General features: G+C 43.5%; 1 protein-coding gene and 1 pseudogene across 1 annotated transcript in view; both read left to right on the top strand.

The window, feature by feature from the left end:
• Positions 1-15,763, top strand: part of NEK10 (NIMA related kinase 10) — a 325,535-nt gene that overhangs the window by 131,287 nt on the left and 178,485 nt on the right. The window lies entirely within an intron of this gene.
• Positions 2,645-3,028, top strand: LOC101334221 (metallothionein-1E pseudogene; annotated as a pseudogene).

Genomic DNA, 15,763 nt, shown 5'->3' with positions numbered 1-15,763 from the left:
AAACATGGTTGTTTTTTGTTTTTTGGGGTTTTTTTGCGGTACACAGGCCTCTCACTGTTGTGGCCTCTCCCGTTGTGGAGCACAGGATCTGGACGCGCAGGTTCAGTGGCCATGGCTCACGGGGCCAGCCACTCTGAGGCATGTGGGATCTTCCCGGACCGGAGCATGAACCCATGTCCCCTGCATCGGCAGGCAGACCCTCAACCACTGTACCACCAGGGAAGCCCAACATGGTTTTTTTTTTGGTTTTTGTTTTTGGTTATTTTTAATAGAAGCAATTAGGGCTTTGCAATGTTGGAGGACCTCTCCTTTTATCAGTTGTGGGTCAAAAGAAGCAGGAGCCTAGTGCATTGGGTGTCCTGTGACCACCTCAAAGGGTGAGAGTTTGAGTTCCGAAAGGGTGGATCTGAGATTTAGAACGACCAACATGAATGCTGTTGGCCAAGGTGTATGGAGGGCCTCTAAAAATTTTGCCAGTTGAGTCCTATAATGCCATTATTGCATTCAACTAAACCAGAAGATTGAGGATGGTAATCACAGTGAAAGTGCTATAAGACAAGCCAAAGAGTACAGATGTGCTGAAGCACCTGGCCAGTAAAATGGGTTTCTTGATCCCTATGAAGTTTGAGAGAAGTTCCCCAGGTAGGGATATTCTTTTACAAAAGGACTTTAGCCACAGAGGAGGCGGTAGCCTGTCTGCAAGGGAAGGCTTCAGTTCAGTGTGAAAACATACAGACCAACACTAAAACATATTTACATCCATGAAACAGAGGAAGTTGTATGAAATCCATTTGCCAGAACTTGAATGGTCCATTAGGCAATTTAAAATGTCTGGGAGCAGTATGAACAGTTTCTCTGGGTTGGATTTTAGGTGAGACAAGTGAGGCAGGCACCTTTTGTAGCCTCATTTATGTTTCCCCACCAGTATTGATTCATGAAGGCTGTCATTTTGTCAGTAGGCCAGTGGTTGAATGCATGCACAGTGGTGAGGAGTGAGAATTTTAGAGCCTTAGGTGGGACTGGGTTGTTATTTGGTTCAAACCAGAGGTTTCTCTTTTATCAAACCATAAATTGTTGAATTTCCAACAATTTCCAATTGTTGTTTTTCCTTTCCTGAGGCCGGTTGTTGGGCTTCTCTAGCCAGTTTTTCTAAACTATCATTTGGGGAAATATCCCTTTGGACCGTGACAGAGGTTTGGCTACTGTTGGTCCCTTTAAGGGCAGCATTCCTTGTGGAAATGTCAGCAAGGTTATTTCCCCTGGTTTCCAGAGAGTCAAGTTTAGAATGCCCTGGAATCTAAGTGGCCGGTAGCAGTATTACATTTAATAATTCCTGAACATAGGGGCCAGTTTAAATTTCATTTCCTCTGGAAGTAAGGAAGACACATTTCTTCCACATTATTTCAAAATCATGAGCTACTCTGAAAGCATATCAGTATAAATATTGGCAGTTTTGTCCTAGGCTAAAGTACAAGCCCATGTAAGAGTACAATTCATCCTGTTGGGTTGAAGTAGCCATAGGTAAAGATGCTGACTCAACAACATTAAAATAAGTTGTAATAGCATCCTCAGCAGAGTATTTGCCATTGTTACCTTTTAAATAAGAACCACCAGTGAACCATGAAAAGTCACCTTTACCCAAGGATTTTCTGTAGGTCATTTCAAGGAGTCAGGAAGTGGTCCATCAGCGTTAAACAGTCATAAGGGAATTAAGCAGTGATGGAGGGATGAAAAGTAGCCAGGTTAAGGTTATTACAACGTAAAAGAATTATGTGAGGGACAGGTAACAAAAATACTTCATAGGAGGTGAGGTGGCTTGATGAGAAGTGTTGGGCATGATGAGAATTCCGAAGGGATTCTGCTGCATGAGGTACAAAAATGGTTAAAGGGTATACTATAATTTTCTCAGTAGCCTTCACCAAAAGAGCAGTAGCTATAATGGCTCTAAAGCAAGGCGGGTATCCTTGTGCCACAGGGTCCAGTTGCTGACTATAATATACTATGGGTTGATGGTGGTCCCCGTGTTTTTGGGTCAGTACTGCAAGGGCATTACCTTCCTTTTCATATACAAAAGGAAAAGGGGAATCTGATAATTGGGATGCCCAAGAGCAGGTGGGTTCATCAAACTCTCTTTTAAGGCCTTGAAAGCTATGTCATCCGGTTCTTCCCATAAAATTGAGTTCGGGTTGTTATTGTTGAGAGGTTTGGCCGTAAGAGAGAAATTTGGAATCCAGTTTTGGCGATCACCAACTAGCCTGAGAAAACCTCGAAGTTGGTGCTTAGTTTTGGGTTTGGGGAAACTTAGGACAGCATGAAGTCTATCTGGATCTGGGTGTAGCCCCTGTTCTAAGCTGCCCTAAAAGTGGAACCTGGGTTTGGCAAACTGCAATGTTTTTTTGGTGACCTTATGTCCCCTTAAGGCTAAAAGCTGTAACAAGTGAATGCTGTCTTCCTGTGAGGAGGCTTGAGAAGGAAAGCAAAGAAGCAAGTCATCTACATACTGCAACAAAGTAGAAACTCTAGGGAATTTTATATCATTCAGATCAGCCTTCAGGATTTGTGAGAAATAAAAAGGATTCAGCAAAATCCTGAGGTACTACTGCCCGGGTGAATTATTTTCTTCCTAAGTGAAGGCAAAAGGGTATTGGCCACGCCCCCTCGACGTCCTTGCCATACTTCGTGCCGCAGTCTCCGGACCCCAGCCTCCGCTTTCTCTCGCCATGGATCCCAACTGCTCCTGCACCGCGGGTGGATCCTGCACGTGTGCCGGCTCCTGCAAATGCAAAGAGTGCAAATGCACCTCCTGCAAGAAGAGCTGCTGCTCCTGCTGCCCTCCGGGCTGTGCCAAGTGTGCCCAGGGCTGCATCTGCAAAGGGGCCTCGGAAAAGCTGCTGTGCCTGATGTCGCGGAGAGCCTGCCCCGGGTGTAAATAGAGCAACCAGGACAAACCTACATTCCTCTTTTTTTCTTTTTGTCCTATAAAATATAAGAATGATAATAAAAGTGGCTGGCTTTAAAAAAAAAAAAAGGGTATTGGCCAGCTTCATCATCTAGAATACTAAAGAATGTACTGCATAAATCAATTTCAGTAAAGAACTGACTTCCAGTTGGAATGGATGTTAGTAATGTACCAGGATTAGGAGCAACAGGGTACCCAGAGATAACAATGTTGTGTATTGCTCAGAGGTGTTACTGACCAGGGTTCTTGGCCTCCTTAATCCATAGAAATTGATAAAAGGCCAGATGAGAAGTTCAGATAAGCTTTATTGGGACTCATGCTGCAGCAGGAGGGAGCAAAAACAAGTAACAGGGTCCCTTGCTCGCTCCCTAAGCTGGGGGGGGGGGGGGAAGGGGCGAGCTGGTCCCTTAAATGGGGTGAGCCTAGTGGGAGATACATGGGTCGGACTGGAGGGGTGGCTTAGGTGGTCTGCCCCCCCACTTGGTGCTGCTGTGTGCAGGGATCATGCAGAGGACCTGCTTTTGATCGTGACACCTCAGAAGTGGCAGTTGGGTTTTTGGTCTTTTTGTATCTTGTTGTTCATAATTTGTACCAACTGCACATGTAAGCAGTTATTTTTAATCCCTTAGAGTTTCTTTGTATTTTTTTGCTCAAGGAGACTAGGAGACCTTTGCCCAGGTGTAAGCACTACAGCAAAGGGTCCCAGGTCCCAGGTCCCACCCTATTTCAGAGGTCCTGGACAAACCTCCACCCTCAGCCCTTAAGTTTTCTTACCAATAAAACAGCTATGTTATAGGGACAACGGATAATGAGGCTTTGAGCCTTGTAATTTTCTATTACGGGTTTTATGCCTTGAAGTGCTTCTTTATTTATAGGATATTGATTAATTATTGGAAGAAGTTTTGAGGGATCTGGTTTTTGTTTTCTTTTCTTTTGTTTTGTTTGCGGTATGCGGGCCTCTCACTGTTGCGGCCCCTCCCGCTGCGGAGCACAGGCTCCAGACGCGCAGGCTCTGCGGCCATGGCTCATGGGCCCAGCCGCTCCGAGCCATGTGGAATCTTCCCGGACCGGGGCACGAACCCGCGTCCCCTGCATCGGCAGGCGGACTCTCAACCACTGCGCCACCAGGGAAGCCCCTGTTGTTGTTGTTTTTTAAACATCTTTATTGGAGTATAATTGCCTTACAGTGTTGTGTTAGTTTCTGCTGTATAACAAATTGAATCTGCTATATGCATACATATATCCGCATATCCCCTCCCTCTTGCATCTCCCTCCCACCCTCCTTATCCCACCCATCTAGATGGTCGCAAAGCATGGAGCTCCCTGTGCCATGCAGCTGCTTCCCACTAGCTAGCTATTTTACATTTGGTCGTGTATATATGTCCATTCCACTCTCTCACTTCGTCCAAGCTTACCCTTCCCACTCCCCGTGTCCTCAATTCCATTCTCTATGTCTGCATCTTTATTCCTGTCCTGCACCTAAGTTTATCAGAACCATTTTTTTTTAGATTCCATATATACATGTTAGCATACACTATTTCTTTTTCCCTTTCTGACTTATTTCACTATGTATGACAGACTCTATGTCCATCCACCTCACTACAAATAACTCAATTTCATTTCTTTTTATGGCTGAGTAATATTCCATTGTATATATGTGCCACATCTTCTTTATCCATTCATCTATTGATGGACACACTTAGGTTGTTTCCGTCTCTGGGCTATTGTAAATAGTGCTGAATGAACATTGTGGTACATGACTCTTTTTGAATTATGGTTTTCTCAGTGTATATGCCCAGTAGTAGGATTGCTGGGTCATATGGTTGATCTATTTTCAGTTTTTTAAGGAACCTACATACTGTTCTCCATAGTGGCTGTACCAAATAACGTTCCAACCAACAGTGCAAGAGGGTTCCCTTTTCTCCACAACCTCTCCAGCATTTATTGTTTGTAGATTTTTTGATGATGGCCATTCTGACTGGTGTAGGTGATACCTCATTGTAGTTTTGATTTGCATTTCTCTAATGATTAGTGATGTTGAAGATCTTTTCATTTGTTTGTTGGCAATCTGTGTATCTTTTTGGAGAACTGTCTATTTAAGTCTTCTGCCCATTTTTGGATTGGGTTTTTTTTTTTTTTTTTGATATTGAGCTGCATGAGCAGCTTGTAAATTTTGGAGATTAATCCTTTGTCAGTTGTTACATTTGCAAATATTTTCTCCCATTCTGAGGGTTGTCTTTTGGTCTTGTTTATTGTTTCCTTTGCTGTGTAAAAGTTTAAGTTTCATTAGGTCCCATTTGTTTATTTTTGGTTTTATTTCCATTTCTTTAGGAGGTGGGTCAAAAAGGATCTTGCTGTGATTTATGTCATACAGTGTTTTGCCTATGTTTTCCTCTAAGAGTTTTATAGTGTCTGTCCTTACATTTAGGTCTTTAATCCATTTTGAGTTTATTTTTGTGTATGGTGTTAGGAAGTGTTCTAATTTCATTCTTTTACATGTAGCTGTCCAGTTTGCCCAGCACCACTTACTGAAGAGGATGTCTTTTCTCCATTGTATACTCTTGCCTCCCTTATCAAAGATAAGGTGACAGTATGTGCGGGGGTTTATCTCTGGGCTTTCTATCCTGTTCCATTGATCTATATTTCTATTTTTGTGCCACTACCATACTGTCTTGATTACTGTAGCTTTGTAGTATAGTCTGAAGTCAGAGAGCCTGATTCCTCCAGCTCTGTTTTCCTTTCTCAAGATTGTTTTGGCTATTCGGGGTCTTTTGTGTTTCCATACAAATTGTGAAATTTTTTGTTCCAGTTCTGAGTAAAATTCCATTGGTAGTTTGATAGGGATTGCATTGAATCTGTAGATTGCTTTGGGTAGTAGAGTCATTTTCACAATGTTGATTCTTCTAATCCAAGAACATGGTATATCTCTCCATCTATTTGTATCATCTTTGATTTCTTTCATCAGTGTCTTATAATTTTCTGCATACGGGTCTTTTGTCTCCTTAGGTAGGTTTATTCCTAGATATTTTATTCTTTTTGTTGCAATGGTAAATGGGAGTGTTTTCTTGATTTCACTTTCAGATTTTTCATCATAAGTATATAGGAATGCCAGAGATTTCTGTGCATTGATTTTCTATTCTGCTACTTTACCAAATTCATTGATTAGCTCTAGTAGTTTTCTGGTAGCATCTTTAGGATTCTCTATGTATAGTGTCATGTCATCTGCAAACAGTGACAGCTTTACTTCTTCTTTTCCGATTTGGATTCCTTTTATTTCCTTTTCTTCTCTGATTGCTGTGGCTAAAACTTCCAAAACTATGTTGAATAAGAGTGGTGAGAGTGGGCAACCTTGTCTTGTTCCTGATCTTTGTGGAAATGCTTTCAGTTTTTCACCATTGAGGATGATGTTTGCTGTGGGCTTGTCATATATGGCCTTTATTATGTTGAGGAAAGTTCCCTCTATGCCTACTTTATGCAGGGTTTTTATCATAAATGGGTGTTGAATTTTGTCAAAGCCTTCTCTGCATCTATTGAGATGATCATATGGTTTTTCTCCTTCAATTTGTTAATATGGTTTATCACATTGATAGATTTGCGTATATTGAAGAATCCTTGCATTCCTGGAGTAAACCCCACTTGATCATGGTGTATGATCCTTTTAATGTGCTGCTGGATTCTGTCTGCTAGCATTTTGTTGAGGATTTTTGCATCTATGTTCATCAGTGATATTGGCCTGTAGTTTTCTTTCTTTGTGACATCCTTGTCTGCTTTTGGTATCAAGGTGATGGTGGCCTCATAGAAGGAATTTGGGAGCATTCCTCCCTCTGCTATATTTTGGAAGAGTTTGAGAAGGATAGGTATTAGCTCTTCTCTAAATGTTTGATAGAATTCGTCTGTGAAGCCATCTGGTCCTGGGCTTTTGTTTGTTGGAAGATTTTTAATTACAGTTTCAATTTCAGTGCTTGTGATTGGCCTTTCATATTTTCTATTTCTTCCTGATTCAGTCTTGGCAGGATGTGCACTTCTAAGAATTTGTCCATTTCTTCCAGATTGTCCATTTTATTGGCTTAGAGTTGCTTGTAGTAATATCTCATGATCTTTTTTATTTCTGCAGTGTCAGTTGTTACTTTTCCTTTTTCATTTCTAATTCTATTGATTTGAGTCTTCTCCCTGTTTTTCTTGATGAGTCTGGCTAGTGGTTTATCAATTTTGTTTATCTTCTCAAAGAACCAGCTTTTAGTTTTATTGATCTTTGCTATTGTTTCCTTCATTTCTTTTTCATTTGTTTCTGATCTGATTTTTATGATTTCTTTCCTTCTGCTAGCTTTGGGGTTTTTTTGTTCTTCTTTCTCTAATTGCTTGAGGTGCAAGGTTAGGTTGTTTATTTGAGATGTTTCCTGCTTCTTAATGTGGGTTTGTATTGCTATAAACTTCCCCCTTAGAACTGCTTTTGCTGCATCCCATGGGTTTTGGGTCGTTGTGTCTCCATTGTCATTTGTTTCTAGGTATTTTTTATTTCCTCTTTGATTTCTTCAGTGATCACTTCATTGTTAAGTAGTGTATTGTTTAGCCTCCATGTGTTTGTATTTTGTACAGATCTTTTCCTGTAATTGATATCTAGTCTCATGGCGTTGTGGTCAGAAAAGATACTTGATACAATTTCAATTTTCTTAAATTTACCAAGGCTTGATTTGTGACCCAAGATATGATCTATCCTGGAGAATGTTCCATGAGCACTTGAGAAAAATGTGTATTCTGTTGTTCTTGGATGGAATTTCCTATAAATATCAATTAAGTCCATCTTGTCTAATGTATCATTTAAAGCTTGTGTCTCCTTATTTATTTTCATTTTGGATGATCGGTCCTCTGGTGAAAGTGGGGTATTAAAGTCCCCTATTATGAATGTGTTACTGTCGATTTCCCCTTTTATGGTTGTTAGTATTTGCCTTATGTATTGAGGTGCTCCTATGTTGGGTGCATAAATATTTACAATTGTTATATCTTCTTCTTGGATCGATCCCTTGATCATTATGTAGTGTCCTTGTCTCTTTTAATAGTCCTTATTTTAAAGTCTATTTTGTCTGATATGAGAATTGCTACTCCAGCTTTCTTTTGGTTTCCATTTGCATGGAATATCTTTTTCCATCCCCTTACTTTCAGTCTGTATGTGTCCCTAGGTCTGAAGTGGGTCTCTTGTAGACAGCATATATAAGGGTCTTGTTTTTGTATCCATTCAGCCAATCTGTATCTTTTGGTGGGAGCATTTAGTCCATTTACATTTAAGGTAATTATCTATATGTATGTTCCTATTCCCATTTTCTAAATTGTTTTGGGTTCATTATTATAGGTCTTTTCCTTCTCTTGTGTTTCTTGCCTAGAGAAGTTCCTTTAGCATTTGTTGTAGAGCTGGTTTGGTCATGCTGAACTCTCTCAGCTTTTGCTTGTCTGTAAAGGTTTTAATTTCTCCATCAAATCTGAATGAGATCCTTGCTGGGTAGAGTAGTCTTGGTTGCAGGTTTTTCTCCTTCATCACTTTCAGTATGTCCTGCCACTCCCTTCTGGCTTGTAGGGTTTCTGCTGAGAGATCAGCTGTTAACCTTATGGGGATTCCCTTGTGTGTTATTTGTTGTTTTTCCCTTGCTGCTTTTAATATGCTTTCTTTGTATTTAATTTTTGACAGTTTGATTAATATGTGTCTTGGCGTATTTCTCCTTGGATTTATCCTGTATGGGACTCTCTGTGCTTCCTGGACTTGATTAATTATTTCTTTTCCCATATTAGGGAAGTTTTCAACTGTAATCTCTTCAAATATTTTCTCAGTCCCTTTCTTTTTCTCTTCTTCTTCTGGAACCCCTATAATTTGAATGTTGGTGCGTTTAATGTTGTCCCAGAGGTCTCTGAGACTGTCCTCAGTTCTTTTCATTCTTTTTTCTTTATTCTGCTCTGCAGTAGTTATTTCCACTATTTTATCTTCCAGGTCACTTATCCGTTCTTCTGCCTCAGTTATTCTGCTATTGATCCCATCTAGAGTACTTTTAATTTCATCTATTGTGTTGTTCATCATTGCTTGTTTCATCTTTATTTCTTCTAGGTCCTTGTTAACTGTTTCTTGCATTTTGTCCATTCTATTTCCAAGATTTCGGATCATCCTTACTATCATTATTCTGAATTCTTTGTCAGGTAGACTGCCTATTTCCTCTTCATTTGTTAGGTCTGGTGCATTTTTATCTTGCTCCTTTATCTGCTGTGTGTTTTTCTGTCTTCTCATTTTGCTTATCTTACTGTGTTTGGGGTCTCCTTTTTGCAGGCTGCAGGTTCGTAGTTCCCGCTGTTTTTGACGTTTGTCTCCAGTGGCTAAGGTTGGTTCAGTGGGTTGTGTAGGCTTCCTGGTGGAGGGGACTAGTGCCCGTGTTGTGGTGGATGAGGCTGGATCTTGTCTCTCTAGTGGGCAGGTTCACGTCTGGTGGTGTGTTTTGGGTTGTCTGTGGCCTTATTATGATTTTAGGCAGCCTGTCTGCTAATGGGTGGGGTTGTGTTCTTGTTTTGCTAGTTGTTTGGTGTAGGTTGTCCAGCACTGTGGCTTGCTGGTCATTGAGTGAAGCTGGGTGCTGGTGTTAAGATGGAGGTCTCTGGGAGATTTTCGCCGTTTGATATTATACGGAGCTGGGAGGTCTCTTGTTGACCAGTGTCCTGAAGTTGGCTCTCCTACCTCAGAGGCAGAGCCCTGACTCCTGGCTGGAGTACCAAGAGACTTTCATCCACACGGCTCAGAATAAAAGGGAGAAAAAGTAGAGAGAATTAGTAGAAGTATGAGGAAAGAATGAAGGAAAGGAGGGAAGGAAGGAAGAAAGAAAGAAAGAAAAGCAAAGAAGGAAAGAAGACAAGAAGGAAAGAAAGGAGGGAGGGAGGGAGGGAGGAAGGAAGGAGGGAAAGAAGGAAAAAAGACAGAAAGAAGGAAGATACAGTAAAAATAAAATAAGGTATAATAAAGCTATTGAATTAAAAAATACTTATTTAGAAAAAAAAAAGGACGGATAGAACCTTAGGACAAATTTTGGAAGCAAAGCTATACAGACAAAATCTTACACAGAAGCATACACATACACCCTCACAAAAAGAGGCAAAGGGGGAAAAATCATAAATCTTGCTCTCAGAGACCACCTCCTCAATTTGGGATGATTCGTTGTCTAAAGGAGGGAAGGAAGGAAGGAAAGAAAGAAAGAGAAAGAACGAAGGTAAAGTATAATAAAGTTATTAAAATTAAAATTAATTATTAAGAAAAAAATTTTTTTAAAAACCAGGGACAAATAGAACCCTAGGACAAATGGTGGAAGCAAGACTATACAGACAAGATCTCTCACAGAAGCATACACATACACATTCACAAAAAGAGGAAAAGGGAAAAAAATCATAGATCTTGCTCCTAAAGTCCACCTCCTTAATTTGGGTTGATTGGTTGTCTATTCAGGTATTCCACAGATGCAGGGTATATCAAGTTGATTGTGGAGCTTTAATCCGCTGCTTCTGAGGCTGCTGGGAGAGATTTCCCTTTCTCTTCTTTGTTCTCACATCTCACAGGGGCTCAGCTTTGGATTTGGCCCTGCCTCTGCATGTAGGTCGCTGGAGGGCGTCTGTTTTTTGCTCAGACAGGACGGGGTTAAAGGAGCCGCTGATTCGGGGGCTCTGGCGCACTCAGGCCGGGGGGGAGGGAGGGGCACTGCGTGCGGGGCGGGCCTGCGGCGGCAGAGGCCGCCGTGACTTTGTACCAGCCTGAGGCCCGCCGTGCGTTCTCCCGGGGAAGTTGTCCCTGGATCCCGGGAACCTGGCAGTGGCGGGCTGCACAGGCTCCGCGGAAGAGGGGTGCGGAGAGTGACCTGTGCTCGCACACAGGCCCCTTGGTGGTGGCAGCAGCAGCCTTAGCATCTCCCGCCCGTCTCTGGGGTCCGTGCTTTTAGCCGCGGCTCGCGCCCGTCTCTGGGGTCCGCGCTTTTAGCCGCGGCTTGCGCCCGTCTCTGTAGTTCCTTTAAGCAGCACTCTTAAACCCCTCTCCTCGCGCACCAGGAAACAAAGAGGGAAGAAAAAGTCTCTTGCCTCTTCGGCAGGTGCAGACTTTTTCCCGGACTCCCTCCTGGCTAGCCGTGGTGCACTAACCCCTTCAGGCTATGTTCAAGCCGCCAACCACAGTCCTCTCCCTGCGCTCCGTCCGAAACCGAAACCGGAGCCTCAGCTCGCAGCCCCGCCCACCCCGGCGGGTGAGCAGACAAGCTTCTCGGGCTGGTGAGTGCCGGTCGGCACCTATCCTCTGTGCGGGAATCTCCCCGCTTTGACCTCCGCACCCCGTTGCTGTGCACTTCTCCGCGGCCCCGAAGCTCCCCTCTCCGCCTCCCGCAGTCTCCGCCCACGAAGGGGCTTCCTAGTGTGTGGAAACTTTTCCTCCTTCACAGCTCCCTCCCACTGGTGCAGGTGCCGTCCCTATTCTTTTGTCTCTGTTTTTTCTTTCTTTCTTTTGCCCTACCCGGGTACGTGGGGAGTTTCTTGCGTTTTGGGAAGTCTGAGGTCTTCTGCCAGCCTTCAGTAGGTGTTCTGTAGGAGTTGTTCCACGTGTAGATGTATTTCTGGTGTATCTGTGGGGAGGAAGGTGATCTCCGCGTCTTACTCTTCTGCCATCTTCAAGGTTCCCCCCCCATTTATTTAGTCTTGAAGGTTTTTACCTTACTCCTTCATCTGTAACAAATTTATTTTTCATTTCTTTTTTTTGGATGGGTGGTGCTGTATTCCTGTCTTACTGGTTGTTTGGCCTGAGGCATCCAGCAGTGGAGTTTGCAGACAGTTTGATTGAGCTGGGTCTTGGTGCTGAGATGAGGACCTCCAGGAGGCCTCACTCTGATTGATATTCCCTGAGGTCTGAGGTTCTCTTTTTCTCCAGTGGTTTGGACTTGGAGCTCCCACCACAGGAGCTCGGGCCCAACCTCTGGCCTGGGAACCAAGATTCCACAAGCTTTGTGGCACAGTGAAAAAAAAAAAAAAAGGAAGAAAGAAAGAAGAAAAGGAGAAGTACAATATCAAAGAATAAAAAACAAAATAAAATTAGAAAGATAAAAAATATATTAGGAAAAATAAAACTCTAATTGAAACAAATGCAACATGTTAAGATAAAACCAAACAGAAAAAAGGAAAAAAAAAAGTGTGTGGGGGGGAACAATCCAAAAGGAGAGATCACTAACAAAATATAAAGAATAAAGTAAAATTAGAAAAAAGATTTATTAGGAAAAATAAAAATATAAAAGAATCAACAACAATGAATCAAGAAGGCAAAACAGAACCCCAATCTAAAGGAGGAAAAAAGAAAAGAAAAGAAAAGAAAAGCCCTGACTATGGGGGCAGAATTTAGGCAGGGGGTGGAACTTAGGCAGGGGCGTGGGTTTGGGTGGGCTGGGGCAACGTTCAAGCATGGGGCAGGGCCTCTAGTTAAGACCTCTGCAGAAGGGGAGAGGCAGCAAGTCAAAAGGTGGGCCTCTGGAGTGTGGGGGTTCCGGAGTTTGGAGGTGGGGCCCTGAGTGAGGCTATGTGGATTGGGTTTAGGCCCAGCTCATTGGAGGGGGGTCTCCGAATGTAGGGGTAGGGCCCTGAGTAGGGGTGCAGAAGCGGCGCTTGGGTTCTGCACTCTAGGAGGGAGGCTCCAAGGGCAGAGGATTAGGCCCAGTAGTCCAACAGGCCCCAGTGCCTAAGTGGACAGGGAAAGCACTGGCCCTATTCCCTTCTGTTCCTTCACACCCCTCCCCCACTGTCTCCCCCAGGGTCTCCCCCATTACAGCTGGATCCCTAACCGTGGGTGGGTCCCACTGGGTGTAGGAACTCCTGCCCTCCCCCAGCCACCCCTCAGGACTGCGGGTCCTGGAGGTCCGACCTTTACTTTTGCTCCCCCTTCCCGCCCTCCCACTCCCTCAGGATCTGCACGGATGGAGGGGACCTCGGTGAACAGAGGATCAAGCCCAGGACCTCAACAGGTTCCTGGGGGGCCAAGTGGGCAGGGGAAATCTGACCACACTCCCTTTTGATCCTCTGCCCTCAAATGGTTCCCCAATTTCCCCGTTTGGGCATGGGATACCTTCCCCTCCCCCAGCCACCCCTCAGGGGCACCAATCTCGTCCTGCCTCCACTTCTCCTCCCCCTTCACTCCCCCCATGCCCCACGTCCTACCCGGTCACTGGGGGTTCCTCCCATCCCCTTAGGTGTCCGTCGTCCCCCACCGGTGCCTGGTAGGTGCCCTAGTTCGAGGCATCTGTTTGAATGTTGATGGGAGGTGCACTGAGAATTTTGCCAACATCAGTTTGAGATTTTGCCTGTAAGGAAGGTGGTAGCTGATTTAGTAGAGACAAATGATCAGTATTTCCAGAATCTGCTCTAGTACCATCAGAGATGGAACAAATAAAAGATGTAGAGGGGTCATTTAATTCACCTGGAGAATTACTTGGATGACTACTGTCAATTTATAGAACTATTTCCCCCTTTTAGGAGAAAGAAATTCCAGCATGTTACTTCTCTAAGAATTCTAGGCCTAATAAATGTGTAGGAGTAGAGGAACTAAGGAGAAAAGGGTGTGTATCTTTCAAAGGGCCTAAACAAAAGGGAATAGGTTCAGAGACAGGAACCTTTTGAGGTTCATTATGAGTTAGGAAAGACAGGGCCAGGCCCAAGGACAGCCTCCCCATGCTAGGCATTAGGCAGAAGGCAAAGCCACCTCCTTATTTTGCACTTAATGAGGCATGGAGGAATGGCATCTAGAACAGCAACTTTGTAGTATCTGAGCAAGAAACTTTAACCATGAAAACCATGGAGCATGTGCAATCAAAATGCACATGTTGCTGATTACCCTGTACGACCTTCCACGTGTGGTGCTCGACTAGTAAGGGATGGTTTAAGGGAAAACAGCTCTTGTATGGTGGCTTCAGGAGACAAATGTGCAGGAATGCCTAATGCCTATACATGAGGAGGCTGTCCTTGGGCCCAGCCCTGTCTTTCCTGCTTCAATTAGAGATCCCACTATTTGAAGTGTTTTAGTACTCCAAGGCAGGGGCTGCTTCATAGTAGTGGGGTTGAGCACCAAGAGTGTGGCTCTAGTGTCAGCCTGAGAGATTCATCCCCAGTCGGGAAAAATGTTTCCAGAATCTGGAAAAATGTTTCCCCAATCTGGAAAAATGTTTCTCCGAGTCAATTAAGGAGGAGGATTGGGAAGAGGCCCTGTAGTTCCTCAGAGCCCCATCACTGAGAATTGGGAAGATGATGGAAAGACTGGTTAGAGGGCTGAAGGCACCTAAAGTGTAAATTTGTAACAATCATTTTTCCAATGTCCTGGCTCTTTGTGATAGTAGCAAAAACTAGAAGGGTTTTGGTTTCGTTTAGGAGCCTTCAGGTGCTAGAGTGGAAGAGTAAGAATTTTGGTGACCTTCCTTGGAGGTGACCCATTTGAGTACAAGAGAGCTGGTTTGCCATTAACTAAATCTGGAGTGGACATAGTTTCCCATTCCATCCTGGTCCTTTTTACTAAAAGGGAAAAGTCCCTGTTCAGCCCATTAATAAACATAGATTTAAAAGCTACTAGGGTAGAATCATCATCTGAAGGAAGACCAGAATTTTCTTTAGAAACAGTCTGAAGTTTATTGTAATAGTCATGAACAGGTTCATTAGATTTTTGTGTTCAAGCCTGAATTTTGTTCTGATCAACAGGCTTTGGAAAAGCCCTAGAAATTGCTTATTGAAGTCACCTAGCAATTGCCTGAGCATGATCATATAATAAGTTAGGGGGCTAGGCTCCCAGTTGTAATTCTAGAGACCTTTCAGGACTTTCCCAATTAGCAATTTTCATCCAATACTGGGCCTGGCCTTTACCAACAAGCACATGAACTAGGTGATATAAGTCAGAGAAACCAGGTTGATAAATCTGAATGACTATATTAAATCCCTCAGCAAATCTGTATAGATCTTTAGTTACTTTGGGAAAATCCTTGACTATGGCTCTCAGCTTCAGTCAAGGGAATATAAGAAATTAAAAGTTTAGCTTCTGGATTCTCAGAAGGCTTGATATTAAAGGAACCATTTCTGTTAACTTCAGAGGAAAAATGAGAGGGGAGAGTTTCAGAGAAAAGGGAAGTTTGGTGAGAGAATTAGTATTGTTGCTGAAACCTGGCTTCTGTTCACCAGTGCCAAATAGAGACGCTGAGACAGAGTTTGGAGAAGTAGAAAAGAGTGTCTTTATTGCTTTGCCAGGCAAAGGAGGCCATAGCAGGCTAACACCCTCAAGACTGTGCCCCTCTTCCTGGGAAATAGGAAGGGGTCTTATAGTTTCAGGGTGGAAAATAGGGCTGTAGATAAGGATCGGGGCTGATGAAGTCTTGCATTTTTCTTTCCTCGTGGAGACACTGAGATCATCAGAGCTGGCGTCAGGTGGTTCTGGTGGTCCTTGAGGTTATTGTTCCATGACCTTCTTTCTAGAATGAAGAATGCTCACAAAGGAAAGGAGTGTTAGGGACTGTTGTCTTGGAGAAGTAAACACCAGGTGCACAGTACAACTTTAACTGGAAGGCAGTCATTTTCAGAGTGCAATTAAACAAGAAAGAGAGGGGGGAAAAGCAGAAAGAATAAGGGCTGAACAAGGGCTAACAACCTGGGGGCCGTCTCATCTAGTTTCTGCTACAGCAGTGTTGGGGGCCTGATGGCCTAGGGGAGGCATGTGCAGCATAGAATGCAGAGAGACAAGATGTTATCAGAGGGAGACAAAGAAGCTGAGGGAGAGGAAACTGAGAC

This window comes from Tursiops truncatus, chromosome 10 (assembly GCF_011762595.2).
Source record: "Tursiops truncatus isolate mTurTru1 chromosome 10, mTurTru1.mat.Y, whole genome shotgun sequence".
In the NCBI taxonomy this organism is placed as follows: Eukaryota; Metazoa; Chordata; class Mammalia; order Artiodactyla; family Delphinidae; genus Tursiops; species Tursiops truncatus.
This window is presented reverse-complemented; position numbering and strand designations above follow the sequence as displayed.